This window comes from Microcebus murinus, chromosome 6 (genome assembly GCF_040939455.1).
Source record: "Microcebus murinus isolate Inina chromosome 6, M.murinus_Inina_mat1.0, whole genome shotgun sequence".
Lineage (NCBI taxonomy): Eukaryota > Metazoa > Chordata > Mammalia > Primates > Cheirogaleidae > Microcebus > Microcebus murinus.
This window is the reverse complement of record NC_134109.1, coordinates 95,199,396-95,213,523: the sequence shown is the minus strand read 5'-3', so window position 1 is coordinate 95,213,523 and position 14,128 is coordinate 95,199,396. Positions and strand designations below refer to the sequence as shown.

Genomic DNA, 14,128 nt, shown 5'->3' with positions numbered 1-14,128 from the left:
CCTAATCATGTTTTTGTTAAAAAAATTAATTTTTAAATTTTTATTTTTAGAGATAGGGTTTCACTCTGTCACCCAAGCTAGAGTGGAGTGCAGTGGCATGTTCACAGTTCACTGCAACCTTGAACTTGTGGGCTCAAGTTATCCTCCTGCCTCAGCCTCCTGAGTAGCTTACAACTATAGGTATGCACCACCATGCCTGGTTAACTTTTAAAATTTTTTGTAAAGATGGGGTCTCACTGGTCTCAAACTCCTTGCCTTAAGCAGTCTTCTTGTCTAGGCCTCCCATAGTGCTGGGATTACAGCCATGAGCTACTGTGCCCTGCCCTGATTATCTTTTAATGCACAATTCAGCTTCTGTCTCTTAGACACTTTGGTGCTTCCTCTGAACTTTAAAATTACTTCTCTGTACTATTGACTTTTGATTTGTTCTCTCTTTCTTTTCATGTGTATACTTATTTACTTTTCTGTAACTTTGTTTTATGTTCCTCACAGGCAGGCACCCTGACTACTACTTAGTATGATTCATTGTATTGTACATATGGTGCAGGTACTTAAAAAAAGATATTAATGCTTGAAAAATCAGAAAACCAGAAGTGCTATGAAACCAAGTTTTTGCACATGGAAATACATGTATTACTTAAATTAATAACATATTTTCCATATTACAAAAGTAAATGATTATCATTGAAAAAATTATTTTCAAGTTATAAAATCTCTTACTTTGAAGGAGAGAAAACGATTCATTTCCGGGTCTGTTTATTTTTCTAGATAAAAATTTTAATGGCAGCAATACATGTAAATTTTTATGACTCTTCAGATATTCAAAAATTACTCATTATTTGTTAGTATGTACTGTAAAATACTAAGCAATCATTAGCCTTCCTAAGTTTTTAATGAGCATCTCAAAATATACTTAATATTATATACCAAATATGGTTCGGCTGCCAAAAGGAAAAGATGAGCTTCTAGCTGCTTTTGGTTTGATTCCTATTATATCATTAAATTTTTGTTAGATCTTTCACACAATTCATATTGAGGATGTGGCAAAGCCAAATCCATAGCTCCTTTGTATGTGTGTAAGTGAGTGGGGGAGAGAGTATGCATGGGTGAGCATGCTGTCATTTAGTCATCTAAAAATATTTTTTTTATTGCTGGTTAAAAGTTACCTAGTATAAGCTGTGGGTGTTAGAAACAAATGAAATATAGATCTAATAGGAGTGGTCAGATGTACATATTGTATAAGAGGCAAATGCGATATGATACATTATAGGTAAAATGCTGTAGATACTCAAATGAGGGAGAACTTCTGCCTGAAGGTCTAAGCAAAGGACCTAGAACCAGGTGATCTCATACTATGTGGTCTTCTACTAGTTATCTAGTTTGCTTTTAACACAAGTCTGTTTAATTAACTATATAAATTAGTATATTTTCTAGAATTCATCCAGTTTCAGATATTTTCTCAATTATTATACTTGTATATTCACACTGTCTCAGAATTTGCCCTAAAACATGGTCATTATAATTACCTTCTAACATAACCTTAATTAAAAATGTAATAATCTGATGGTCTTATTTCTCTCTTTCCATGGAATAGGCCTACAAAATGACTGGAGTAGTATAATTACAGGTTTCCTGCTAGGTCTCTCTCCTCTTCTTCCACCATTTGACAAATACTAGTTTTGGTATACTGTAACCCCTCCTAATAGGATTCATATTTATGTACAAATTACTGATTATTTGGTTAATAACTTGTAATAATTTATATTTTATTTTTTTAAATTTAAATTTTTATATTTTTATTTTTATTTATATTTATTATGAATATAGTTTTGGGTTGACTTTGGGCTACAGTTAGCTATAGCCCAGCCCATAAAGTATGTACTGTCTTATGCACTGTGGCGAGACTGGTTATCTGTTTTTTTGTGCTTTTAAAAGTATCAAGTAGAGTTTGTTTCTTACATTCACATAGTAGGACTTAGTCCCCTAGGATTAGATAATTGTACTTTGATTAATTACAGAATACATTAAATATCATCCACTTAACTTAGACAAAGAAGAATATACTTTAAAAGGGTTCTGATTAGTTTTGCTTAGATAATTATGACTTATATTTCTGGATACTAGCACAATATGTGTATGTGTGTGTTTAAGTATTAAAGTAATTTTTTATGGTGTTTATTTTATACCCAAGCATATGAAAGAACAAACCTCTTTCTTTTTTCCTTTTTGAGACAGAGTCTTACTCTGTTGCCCTGGGTAGAGTACAGTGGTGGTGTAGCGCACTACAACTTCAAATTTCTGGGCTCAAATGATCTTCCTGCCTCAGTCTCCCGAGTAGCTGGACTACAGGTGCACACCACCACGCCCAGCTAATTCTGTTTTTAGTAGAGACGGGGTCTTGCTCTTGCTCAGGCTGGTCTCGAACTCCTGACCTCAAGCAATCCTCTCACTGGGGACTTGCCACTGGAGTCATTTAGTGAGGTAGGGAATAATTGGTACAGCTGTGAATTTGAGGAGTGATCATAAGTTTGGATTTGGAGATGTTACGTGAAGTTCATGAGGAGGGCCTAGGAGAAAGCTCTGCTAAATGCCAGCATTTTAGGGGTTAGGAGGAGGAGGGGATGTAGAGACCAAAGAGTGTTTAGAAAAGTAGAATAAAATTTGAGAGCATGATGTTCTAGAAGCCAAAGAATCAATGTTTCATGGAGGGGAGTGGTTATTTGCTACCTCTTGCTTCATTCTCAATATTTTAAGTTCATGTTACATGTTATTTATCTTTCTTTGGATGTCTTTAGTTTTGTTTGCTCTTGCTGGGTCTAATTACACAGATTACTAGTCCATATTTGGATGTATTGTAGTAACATTTTTTATTTGAGTCTCTAATGATTCATAACAGCCAGTATATTTTTTGGCATTTTGTTTACAAGAGCATAATGGGCCAATATCTTTAAATACCATCTCTACTTATTCTCTGGTATTGATTGCCAGGACCCAGTTATCTTACAAGTATAGCTTGGCAAATTTCTTTGGAAAGGTGTGAAGTACAGACATTTTATTTGTCCATAATAAAATTTTTCTGCCCATGTATGTGACTCCCAAAATCTTTTTATGTTTTAGTTTCTCAAATAGCTTACTCTCACCTGTCAAACTGAGTGGATCTTTCACTTTCTTTATCTTGAGAGACCTTAGAGTTCACTTTGTCCAACTTAATACGAATGACATTTCTGAGGCATGAGTGTGCACTGCTAGTTTTTACTTCTTTGATCTCCTTCTTTCAGATTCTTTTTCATTGACAAATCCTTCTTTTAGATAGAATTCCATTGATTATACTTTATAAGTCAGTCTTTTATTTTTATCTTTTACCAGGAAGCTGTTCTGCATTTTGCTATCTTGGAGCTCTGTTACATATCCTAAGCAGGGAACTGTAGTTGGTGTGGTGGAAAGGTTGGTGGTTGGGGAATTGAAGACCTTGGTTCAGATTCAGACTCTGATTTTGAGTGATCTTGGTAAAGTCATCCTTCTCTGATTTGTTAAATTAGTAAATTTAGGTGATGTTATGATTTTATACATTTGATCCACATCGGGAATCTGAAAAATTGAAGTTTCCCTCTATTCTTAAACCTTGTTATTTTTTCAGTGTTTTATATATAAGTTTGCTTGCCAATTATTTAACTATGTACTTGCATGAGATTGGAAGCCATTTACAGAAATCTTATTTTTTCTCCAGTAGATAAATTTATTTACTTACTTATTTGTTTCTTTAGAGATAGGGTTCCACTCTGTTGTGCATGTTGGAGTGCAGTGGTGTGACCATAGCTCACTGCAGCCTTGAACTCCTGAACTCAAGTGATTCTCTTGCTTTAACCTTCCTAGTAGCTGGAACTACAAGGGTGTGACACCATGCCTGGCTAATTTTTTATTTTCAATTTTTTTGTAGCAGTGGGGCCTTGCTTTGTTGCCCAGGCTGGTCTCAAATTCTTGGCCTCAAGCAGTTCTCCTACTTTGGCCTCCAGAAGTGCTGGGATTACAGGCATGAGCCATTGCATTTAGCCTAAATTTACTTATTCTGTACGCATGTATAATACATGTTCATGTGTTCTATAATCATGCCATCATGACAAGTTCTTTCCCTTGGCTCTCCTTCGTATGAGATTCACTTGTTGTTCTTGTACAGGATAAAGTTACTCAGTTTAGCTTAAGTTTTAGTTTCACTTTTAGCCTCCTTAGGGACTCTTGTAGATTTTTGTGTGTTTTTGCTTATTTGAAGAAATTTATCTACCCCAGGGTAACCTGGAACTGTGTTTTTCAAACTGTAGAGCCATAAAATTTCAGTGGAAGTTGCCTTCAAGTACTGCTCAGTGAGGAGTGTACATTGGCTGACTCTGTCCTTTCTGCCTCTATAGACCTGTTCTATTTTATCCCTTTTTTTTTTAATATTGGGCTTCTGTAAGATAATTTGAAAAAAGGACTTTTCTATTTCAGAATGTATCAATGGAAATAAACTAGAAAATTGACTCAATAATAATTCATGTTAACATTAGCAACTTGTCTTAAAAAATAATTTGAATCGAGACTCTTAAGCATTTTTATTAAGAAGATAAACGTTAAGAGGAAATGAACATCTGGAGACATCAGTGATGCCCTAGTTAAGTATAATTATTCCTACTAATTACTAACCCACATGTACCAAAGTCCTGTTCCCTTTTAGGTATGCTAGAACTCTGTTTATAAAGACAGTCCTGGTCTCTGGGAGTCTAGATTACTCTGATAGTACCTTGAAGCAAGGTTTTTGACCTCATGTTTTCTCTCTGTATTGCCAAGGTATTTCGTTAGTTGGGGCTTTTAGTCCTATTATGGCTTTAGTTCGCAGGATGCACCCAGTATTGCTGTTTTCTTCTGAGAGCTATAGTATCTTTAGCTAAAATAGCAATCCCATAAGAAAAGTCAACTTCTTTTTAATGGAGCAGCAGTCCCTCCTTTTTAATGGAGGCTGTAAGACCCCCAGCAAATGCCTGAAACCATAGATAGTATCAAACTCTATATATATTGTTTATACTGTTTATATACATGCCTACCTATGATAAAGTTTAATTTATAAATTAGGTACAGTATGAGTAACAACAATAACAAATATTAAAATAGAACAATTAAAAAGAAAAAATAGAACAATTATAATAATATACTGTGGTAAAAGTTACGTAAATATGGTCTCTCTCTCAAAATCTTATTGTATACTCAGCTAGTTTTGGACCTCATTTGACCATGGGTAACTGAAACAACATGATAAGGGGACTACTCTATATTCTCACTGTTCTAGCCTATAGAAAGTTGGTGCTCCATATAGAGATGTAGAAGGTACGTAATCTTCCAGAAAACTTATGGACCATATCCTAAAATAATTTATTTCATTGCTCTGTACCAAAGGTCTTTCTAATATCTCTATCATTTGTCTGATTTGGATATAGAGTGATTGTCCAAAGCCTGAGAAAGGAAAACAAATTATTATTACCACATGATGGAACTGCATATTCAGAGCACTGAGACTGGAAAATCAGCATCTGTTTGGTGTGTTTTTTCAAATTGCTATCATGTGTTAAACTGATTTAGTGCCACTATAACTTCATTCCATTCTTTATAACTTTACCATAATGTGAAAGCCAAAAAAGAATTATAACAAAACTACTATAATCAAGATGACAGACATAATACTGTTGATTCATAAAATCAATGTAATAGTTAAATCTAAGGGCATGAAAACATTCCCAATAGAAATGTTTTTTATGCAGGACACTTTACCTCTTCAAAGGAAATCTAAAGTTTATCTTTGATGACAGTGTAATATATTATAATAATAATAGAAAGATCTAAACCTGCTAAAAGACACATAGTAAAAAGAGGACAGAGTTTAGCCATAGTCTTGAAAAGTGGTTCAAGTATTAATAATCAAAGAGAATTTGTTATGGTAGTATTATAAAGCACAATTTTCAGTGAAAGTCAAATGAAGTTATATTTTCATTTCTGTTTTTTACTTGCATTTATTCAGATTTTAAAGGTGACTTGGTAGAGACATAGTATTACATTGACACTACTACAACGCTCAGCATGTGTTAGCTTGTCTTTTTTTATCACATGCTTGGGAGGCATTTGTAATATGTTGGAAAGAGCAATATGCAGCAACCAAATATTAGAATTCTAGTCCTAATTCTAGTCTTGTGACTTTCAGTCATACCCATTGATTAAAATATTTATTATGCCTTCTTTGCACTGTTACCGTGAGGGTAAGATGCAGTAATATATGTAGAGGTGCTCTGAAAACTGTAAACCACCGTACTGTATGTATTTAAGAATGTTATTCTCTTGGGCATTTTACCATTAAGAAAGATGGCCATTGATTGTCATTAAGATTCTTCAGAAGGGAAAAAAATCATATGCATAAGAAAAGGTGGCTGTACGAATTATACCCCAGCTTTTGGAATGCAGTGATTTTAAAAATTTATTTTTATTGATGTAAAATAACACTAAAATTACCATTCAGACCATTTTTATGTGTACAATTCAGTGGCATTAAGTACATTCATAATTTTGTGCAAACATCATCACTGTCCATCATCCCAAACAGAAACTACATACTCATTAAATAGTGACTCCCCATTTTTCTCCCCCTCCACACCCTGGCAACTAACCACTCTCTCTTGATGAATTTGCCTATTCTAGGTACGTCAGATAAGTGGAATTGTAGAATATTTGTGACTGACTTATTTCACTTACCATAATGTCTTTCTTTTTCACTGATTTATATGTGACTTATTTCACTTATCAGAATATTTTCAAGGTTCATCTGTGTTGTAGCAAATATAAGAATTTCATTACTTTTTAGAGATGCGTGATATTCTATTGTTTATATATACCACTCATACATACGTTTTTATTTATTTACTTACTTATTTATTTATTTATTTATTTATTTTTTCTACTAAAAATTTTTAATAGTAGCATGTTCATATTTTAAAATATTTTAGCATCATCTCATTTTGAAAATGTTTAACTATTCTTATAAGACAATGATTTTCTTATTTTAAGTTGTTTATTGTAAGATAATTTACAAATATCTTGCTGTCTTCAGCAGTGGAGCAACAACTTCTTCTGACAAAATAGCAGTAAGTTAAAAACAAATCAGCTGGCTGAATTTTCCTTCTTTACCTCTTATCTGAGGATGGAACTTGATTTTCATTAATCCAGAGCTGCAGCACCAGAGATAATTTCAATCAACTCTTTCGTGATGACAGCTTGGCGGGTGCGGTTGAATGTCAAAGTCAACTTATCAATCATATCAGGAGCGTTCTTGCTGGTGTTGTCCATGGCTGTCATCCTAGCACTCTGCTCACTGGTGGTAGACTCCTTCAAAGAGTAGTAGATGATGTTAGCCAGATTGTATTCTTGGTAATTTTGCAGCACATCAGAATCAATATCATCGTAGATACTCATAGTCTCAGCACTTGCAATGGTATTAAGAGAGAAGATGGGTTTTTCTTCTGTCTTATAGGAGATGACAGATCTGAAACGATTAAAGATGATAGAGCCTTCATCAAACTCATATCCAGAATTTAGTAACTCAAGGGCAACGACTGACGCATCTCCAAAAGTAGGGGGCTTTCTGCCCACTTCTTTGAACGCCACCAGAAACTGGTCAGAATGAGTCCTATAAAGTATGCCCCTGATTTTTTCACCAATTCCAACAATCATAACTTCTTTCCCGGTTGCTGTGAGCGAAGCCACCTCAGTTTTCATCTGCTTGGCAACTGAGGAATGGATGGCACCACAAAGCCCTCTATCTGAGGACACACCAATGATGAGGTGCTTCTTCTTGTCTTCAGGCACCTTAATATCAGCTTTTTCGTAAAGAGCCAAAGATCCTGTTCCGTACACTCGAGCTGGTTTCAGATCCCTCTCAACTCGGGCATATTTTGCTGCTGCTACCATTTTCATAGACTTGGTAATTTTCTGGATGTTCTTGATGGACTTCAGTTGCCTGGTAATATCTTTCAAAGTTGCCATATTTCAAACTTGGACCCAACCGCGCTGAAGGTCACTCAGACAGGCCTCACGGCGCACGCGCGGACATACATACGTTTTTAAAAATCCATTCATCTATTGGTGAACATTTGGGTTCTTTCCATCTTTTGGCTTCTGTGAATAGTGTTACGATGAGTGTGTAAGTATCTGTTTAAATCCCTGCTTTCAACTTCTTTGTGCATATACCTAGAAGTGGAATTGTTGGATCATATGACAATTTTATGTTTAACTTTGTGAAAGACCACCAAACTGCTTCCTGAAATATAATGATTTTTGTAAGGCAACATTCACTACACTTTTTCTGACCTTTGAGCCAAAGTTTAAAAATTCAAGAATCACGTTATATTTTCGGGTGATTTTATATTGAGGGCTTATTGCAAAACTAAGAAGGTAGTATGTGGTTTGTTAGTTAACAACTTTTTTTTTTTTTTTGAGACAGAGTCTCACTTTGTTGCCCAGGCTAGAGTGAGTGCCGTGGCGTCAGCCTTGCTCACAGCAACCTCAGACTCCTGGCTCAAGCAATCCTTCTGCCTCAGCCTCCCAAGTAGCTGGGACTACAGGCATGCACCACCATGCCCGGCTAATTTTTTCTATATATATTAGTTGGCCAATTAATTTCTTTCTATTTATAGTAGAGACGGGGTCTCGCTCTTGCTCAGGCTGGTTTCGAACTCCTGACCTCGAGCAATCCGCCCACCTCGGCCTCCCAGAGAGCTAGGATTACAGGCGTGAGCCACCGCGCCCGGCCAACAACTTTTTATTGTTAGTATTTTATAATATGTTATCCGAAAGAAATATTGCAAAGAATTTGCATTTTATGAAATACTAAAATAGTATAAGGACATGAACTGTCAAACAGATTTTAGTGGATTTAAGATTAGGAAATTGGAATCCAGTGGCTTGGTTAATGGAATAAATTATGTCCATCTTTGATTATTCATTTGTAGTTTATGGATTGTGACAATCTTTAATTCGGTCTCTCTTTTTTCTACTATTTATCTGCCTTCTAGGCTCTCATTTATTCTGTTGATGTGTGTTTTAGATGCAAATTAATTTTGATATTTAAAGCAGTGTATTTTGGGATATGATTTAAAATTTGATTTTTAAAAATTATTTATGCTACTTGATTCTGCATATATAATTGAGAACTGATTTTATATGGAGTTTTAATCCAATTTAAATCAATACTGGGAATAATGTTTTGTATACATGAGGTGATTTTATTTTTTTGTTTATTTTTAAATTTTTAATTGACATTTATACATATTTATAGGGTACATGTGATATTTGTTACATGCATAGTGTGTGTAATGACCAAGTCAGGATATTTGAGGTATCCATCACTTTAACGATTTATCATTTCTATATGTTCCCCAACCCTGATGACTGTTCTTATTTTTTATATATGTGTGTGTGTGTGTGTGTTTGTGTGTGTGTGTGTATCTTTTTGAAGCTTTTACCCTCTTCTGAAGCTTTTACCTAATGCTATCACACAAATGCTGTGTCGAATACTAATGTTATCACAAATATCACATATTTCAGGGTCCAAATATTTTGCTCTAATAATAATAAATGCTAAATTAATATTTAGTCTGTTTAATGAAGATGGTCTTTTAGAGATAGATAGTACATATAATGATAGATTAATGATTTTTCAAAATATTCTTTATAGAAATTATATGCCATTTTTTATAGATAACAAGATATTCTATGTAGAAAACTCTAAGAAAGCTACCCTAAAACTACTAGGAAAAAAAAGTATTTTTATGTACTAGCCACAACAATTGGAAGATGAAATTTTAAAAACAATCTCATCTACAACAGCATTTTAAAAAATACTTAGGAACAAATTTCAGTTTTATTTTTTCATTTCCAAACTGGATGTCTTTTATTTATTTTTCTTGGCTTATTGCACTAACCAAGACGTTCAGTACAGTGCTGAATAGAAGTGACAAGTGTGAACATCTTTGCCTTAGTACCAATCTTAGGAAAGAAGTATTCAGTCTTCCACCCTTAAATGTGATGTTAATTGGAGTTTTATAGGTGAATTTTATCATGTCTCTTAGTTTGCTGAGAATTTTGTTTTTGTGTTTTTCTTTTTAAATTTGTTTTTCTACTGCTAAGCATTTTTATCATGAATGGGTGCTAAAATTTTTCAGGTGCTTTTTCTGCACTGAATGAGATGATTATGTGGGTTTTCTCCCCTTGGAATATGGTGAATTAGATTGACCATTTTAGAATGTTAAACTAACCTTTCATTCTAGGAATAAACTACACTTACTTGTGATATATTGTCTTTTTTATATATTGCTTTGTTCAGTTTTCTAATATGTGGTTGGAATTTTTATGTTCATAAGGGATTTTGGTCTGTAGTTTTCTTGTAATGTCTTTGGTTTGGGGATATAGGGTAATGTGCGCCTCATAAAATGAGTTGAGTAGTCTTCCCTCCTCTTTTATTAAAAGAATTTTATACAACATTGAGAACTTTCTGGGCCTAGTGTTTTCCTTTTGGGACAGTTTTAAATGATGTGTTCAGTTTCTTTAGTAGATAATGGGGTTATTCAGATTTTCTATATTTTGTGATAGTTTTCATAATTTGTACCTTTTAAGGAATTTATTTTATCTAAATAGTTGAATTTATTTTCATTAAGTTAATAATTTCTTTATTATTTTTTAAATATCTACAGTACTGTTAATGATGTCTTCTCTTTCATTCTTCATTGGCAATTTATTTTATTTATTTTTTTTTTTTTTGAGACAGAGTCTCGCTTTGTTGCCCAGGCTAGAGTGAGTGCCGTGGCGTCAGCCTAGCTCACAGCAACCTCAAACTCCTGGCTCAAGCAATCCTCCTGCCTCAGCCTCCCAAGTAGCTGGGACTACAGGCATTCGCCACCATGCCCGGCTAATTTTTTGTATATATATATAAGTTGGCCAATTAATTTCTTTCTATTTCTAGTAGAGACGGGGTCTCGCTCTTGCTCAGGCTGGTTTTGAACTCCTGACCTCCAGCAGTCCGCCCGCCTCGGCCTCCCAGAGAGCTAGGATTACAGGCGTGAGCCACCGCGCCCGGCCCAGCAATTTATTTTTGAATGATCTTTCTTTTGGATATAGAATTTAGGTTGACATTGTTTTTCTTTCAGCATTAAAAAAAAGATATTCCAATAACTTCTAGCTTGCATTATTTCTAATGATAAAATCAGCAGTCCTTCTCCTACCTATAATAATCATTGTCTTTTTCTTGGCTTTATGATTTTCTCTTTAACAGTGGTTTTCAGCAGTGACTGTGGTATGTTCTAGTGTGTTTCCTTTGTACATATCTTATTTGTTAAGCTTCTTAGTCCTGTGGGTTTATAGTTTTATCAATTTGGAAGAGTTTTGTTCATCATTTTATCAAATACTTTTTCAGTCTCCTTCCTTTTACTGTCTCATGGGTTACTAAGGCTCTTTTATTTTTCTTTTTTAGAAGTCTTTATTTCTCTATACATCAAGTTGGATAGTTTGTCTTTAAGTTTACTAATATTCTTTTCTGTAGTCTCTCACTTGCTCTTAAGCCAATCCAGTGATTTTTTTAAATTAAATAAATTTCAGAAATTATGTTTTTTAACTTTGGAAGTTTGTTTCTTTTTGCAGCTTCTGTTTTCTACTCATGCTGATGTTTTTCCTATTCTTGAACATATTTATACTATATGGACAATAAAGTCTATATCTGCTAATTTCATTATTGCTCATTTCTATTTTTTTTTCTTTTTTGACTGATTTTTCTCTTTTTACGAGGGATGTCTTGAAAGTATATAGCCATTTTATCCATGTATCCATTGTACCCATGACTAGATAACTTTCTGGACAGCCCTTGTATTTTGGGTTACATTTCTTGCCTCTTTATATCTAGAGATTTTTAATTGGATATTTAGCATTTTGATTGTTGTAATATTGTCTGGATTTTTTAAAAAACAGTGTTACTTTTAAAATAATTGTAGATTCTCAGAAGGTTGCAAGGAAACATACAGGGATGTCTTGGGCATCCTTCCCAGTCTCTCCCAAAGTCAACAACTTATACAACTATAGTACCATATCAAAACTAAGATTAATATTGGTGCAATGCATAGAGCTTATTCAGATTTTTGCAGTTGTATGTATACCCATCCTGAGGCTATCTAGGGTCTCCACCCTAAGTCATCTCATTAGCATAAACTCAGGTATGTATAAAACAGACTCATGAATAAGAGTAAAGTCACTCTTTACTCTTATTCTACTGGAACCCATACTACTAAGTGAAGTATCCCAAGAATGGAAAAACAAGCACCACATATACTCACCAGCAAACTGGTATTTTTTTTTTTTTTTTTTTTTTTTGAGACAGAGTCTCGCTTGTTGCCCAGGCTAGAGTGAGTGCCATGGCGTCAGCCTAGCTCACAGCAACCTCAAACTCCTGGGCTCAAGCAATCCTGCTGCCTCAGCCTCCCAAGTAGCTGGGACTACAGGCATGCGCCACCATGCCCGGCTAATTTTATATATATATTAGTTGGCCAATTAATTTCTTTCTATTTCTAGTAGAGACGGGGTCTCGCTCTTGCTCAGGCTGGTTTTGAACTCCTGACCTCGAGCAATCCGCCCGCCTCAGCCTCCCAGAGTGCTAGGATTACAGGCGTGAGCCACCGCGCCCGGCTTAGCAAACTGGTATTAACTGAGCAGCACCTAAGTGGACACATAGGTACTACAGTAATAGGGTATTGGGCAGGGGGGCGGGGGCGGGGGCGGGTATATACATACATAATGAGTGAGATGTGCACCATCTGGGGGATGGTCATGCTGGAAACTCAGACTTGTGGGGGGAGAGGGGGAAAGGACATTTATTGAAACCTTAAAATCTGTACCCCCATAATATGCCAAAAAAAAAAGAGTGAAGTCACATCTGTCACTCAGGAATTCCAAAGGTTTTAGGAGCTCTGTGTTGGGAACTGGGAACAAAATCCAAATATAGTTGCCTCTCTGTATGTATAGATTCTGCATCTGTGGATTCAACCAACCTTGGATTGAAAATATTCAGAAAAAAATTAGGATGGTTGTATCTATACTGAACATGTATACACTTTTTTCCCTTATCATTATTTCTTAAACAATATAGTATAACAACAATTTACGTAGCATTTACATTGTATCAGGTATTATAAGTAATCTAGAGATGACTTAAAGCTGCAGTCCCCAATCCCCAGGCCACAGACCCAGGCTGCACAGCAGGAGGTGAGCAGTGAGTAAGTGAGTGAGGGAAGCTTCATCTGTATTTACAGCTGCTCCTCATCACTCTTATCACTGCATAAGCTCTGCCTCCTGTTAGATCAGAGGGGGCATTAGATTCTCATAAGAGGCTGAACCCTACTGTAAATTGTGCCTGCCAGGATCTAGGTTGCACTCTCCTTATGAGAATCTAATGCCTGATGATCTGAGGTAATGCTGAGGCGGTGATGCTAGTGTTGGGGAGTAGCTGCAAATACAGATTATCTTTAGCAGAGAGGTTTGATTACACAATAAATGTAATGTGCTTGAATCGTTTCAAAACTACTCCCCCACCCCTATACCTGGTCCATGGAAAAATTGTCTTCTGTGAAACCCGTCCCTGGTGCCAAAAATGTTGGGGACCACTAATTTAAAGTATATGGGAGAGTGTGTATAGGTTATATACAAATTCTGCACCATTTCACACAAGAGAATTGAACATCGGTGGATTTTGGTATCCTTGGGGGTTCCTGGAACCAGTCCCCCGTGGATACTGAGGAATAACTTTATAGTTTTTGTTTTTTTTTTGAGACAGAGTCTCGCTTTGTTGTCCAGGCTAGAGTGAGTGCCATGGCGTCAGCCTAGCTCACAGCAACCTCAAACTCCTGGGCTCGAGCGATCCTTCTGCCTCAGCCTCCCGAGTAGCTGGGACTACAGGCATGCGCCACCATGCCCGGCTAATTTTTTATATATATATATCAGTTGGCCAATTAATTTCTTTCTATTTCTAGTAGAGACGGGGTCTCGCTCTTGCTCAGGCTGGTTTTGAACTCCTGACCTC

The 14,128-nt window shown here is 35.5% G+C and overlaps 1 protein-coding gene and 1 pseudogene across 1 annotated transcript in view; one reads left to right on the top strand and one right to left on the bottom strand.

The window, feature by feature from the left end:
* Positions 1 to 14,128, top strand: part of ADAM10 (ADAM metallopeptidase domain 10) — a 138,360-nt gene that overhangs the window by 38,302 nt on the left and 85,930 nt on the right. The window lies entirely within an intron of this gene.
* On the bottom strand, positions 6,968 to 8,077 carry LOC142871515 (ATP synthase F(1) complex subunit gamma, mitochondrial pseudogene; annotated as a pseudogene).